This window comes from Vigna radiata, chromosome 8 (genome assembly GCF_000741045.1).
Source record: "Vigna radiata var. radiata cultivar VC1973A chromosome 8, Vradiata_ver6, whole genome shotgun sequence".
NCBI classification, from domain to species: domain Eukaryota; kingdom Viridiplantae; phylum Streptophyta; class Magnoliopsida; order Fabales; family Fabaceae; genus Vigna; species Vigna radiata.
In genome coordinates this window covers 17,586,867-17,589,373 of record NC_028358.1, presented here as the reverse complement: position 1 = coordinate 17,589,373, position 2,507 = coordinate 17,586,867, and positions in this window count along the sequence as shown.

The following is a 2,507-nucleotide window of genomic DNA, read 5'->3' as shown; positions in this document are numbered from 1 at the left end:
TGATTGTGAACCTGTATGGGGAAGCTACAGGTAGTGTGATTATGACCATGTATGGGGAAGCTACAGGTGGTACGGTTATGGACCTGTATGGGGAAGCTACAGGTGGTACAATTATGGACCTGTATGGGGAAGCTACAGGTGGTAGGGTTAGGTACAGGAGATAAACCAATGTCCTTCATGATAATGTTGGGAATTCATAATAACTTGTGTCTAGAGATGATGTCGATAAGGATAAATGTGGATAGTATAGTAATGATATAGTTAATGAGAATGTAAATGATGATCATGATGATTCTGTTTATAGATAGCCTTATAGATAGTGAATTATTGTTAAGTTGTGTTTACTTATCTTATACACAATTGATTTTATTTTTATTGGTTGTGTTATGGTGGCTTACCCATATATGTTTGTGCTTGTGGTTGTGTGTGTGTCTTGCGATGGTCGTATGACCTTGGTTATACGGGAGCAAGGGGTGTAGAAGATGCTCTAGATTCATGATAGCGACGTAAGAGCAAGGGACAACCTTATTTATTTAAAGCTTTATAAATTTCAGAAACAATGTAATTGGATTTACTTTATTTCGTTGTTTATCTTATAAATTTCGACATTTTATAATTGGATTTCTACGATGGTATGATAATTTTAAAAGTTTTTAATTTTCTCATAATCCGGATATCTAAAAAAAATCGGGATGTTACATTTGGTATCAGAGCCAGATTTTCAAAAAATTTTTTGGGGCTGTTGGGAAGTGAGCTCGCCTAGTTTGGTTGTGCCTGTGTGAATTGCATGAGTATGCTCATGAATGTGTAGATTTCCATGTTTAAATGAGAGCTTTTATTGTTGTGTTATATCTAAGGATGTCGAGTCCGACGAGAACACCTACTCCTATTGATGCTACGATTGGGCTTGCACAAGCTGTTGAGCAGATAGCACAAGTCCTACAAGGACAATAGGCACAATTGGCTCAATTGGCGCAACAAACTGACCAAGAACCTAAGCATCAAGTGTGCATGAAAGATTACTTGCGTCACAATCCTGTTAAGTTCAACGGGAAAGCTACGCCAGACGAGGCCGATGACTGGATTTGTAGTAATGAAAAGATTTTTGAGGTGATTGATTGTTTGGAGGAACAAAAGTTAATATTTGTTACCTATATGTTAGCTTGGGAGGCTGAGTACTGGTGGCGAGGTATGCGATTGGAGATGGATGCTCGTGGGGAGACCATCAGTTGGCAGAACTTCAGAGCAAGATTCTTAGAGAGATACTTTCCGGTCAGAGCTAAGTTGTAGTGGGAGGCAGACTTCTTGACCTTGCGATAGGGGAATTTGTCCGTGCAGGCTTATAAGGAGCGGTTCGAGTATCTTGCTCGATTCTACACTCAGAATATGACTGAAGAGTGGAAGTGTAGAATGTTTGAGAGAGGCTTGCGTCACAATCTATTGAAGGCACTCATCCACTTGAAGATTAAAAAGTTTTCGGAGTTGGTGGAGGAAGCCTTGGTAGTTGAGCGAATGGAGGAGAGCCAACAGCGTGTGATGAGACCTCAGAATAGTAGTTTCTCTAGAGGTAGAAATCAAAAGAAGTTGTATGCTAGGCCACAAAAAGGAGGTTTTGGAGGCTTGAAATGCTTCGAGTGTGGAGGTCCTCACATAAGGAAGAATTGTCCGAGACTAACAGTTTCAGAGCTTGAGGAGAGGAAATGTTACTTTTGCCATAAGCCTGGACACTTCGCATCTTCATGTCTAGAGAAAAAGATACCAGGAGGGCCACCAAAAACACAAAAGTTTTCTGGAGGGAAGCCAGTGGCAGCAGGACGAGTCTTTGCCATGACAGGGGCCAAGGCGTCTCCGTCAGGTAACTTAATCGAAGACACGTGTTTCTTGAATGGTAGTTGTATTCATGTTCTTTATGACTCGAGTGCAATGCATTTGCTTATACCCTTATCCTTGTGTTGATTAGATCAATTTTCGGGGACGAAAATTCTTTTGAGGTGGGGTGAATGTAAGACCCGAGAAAATTCTATATTTTATTATGTTATTATAATGTGATGTGTTGGCTTACTGGTAGATATGTATGCCTAAGGGCAAAAATGTCTTTTCCATATTTGTAATTGGGGTGCAGATATTATAAATAGGGGTATAGGAAGTAAAAGCATACATTAAATAAAAAAATAAAAGATATAGCAATTGTGTTTTTAAAATAGTGGTTGAGAGATTTTAGAAATAGTGGGTGAAAGATTTTAGGAAGAGCAGTTACTTTAAATTTTATTTATAAAGAACGGAAAACATAAAAAGAGTTACGTTACTTTTGTGAGAAAAGGAAAAAGAAAGCATTAGACAAAGAGACTGAAAGGAAGGAAAGTCTGTAGAAGAAGGGGTGAAAGCTTATTCTTTTGATTAGCTAAGGTATGAGAAGTTTACTTTTCCTTATTGTATAATCAATGTGGAAATTTTCTTAAGTATCTTTTATGATTATGAAAAATTATCTTTGCATTTAAAGGGTGATT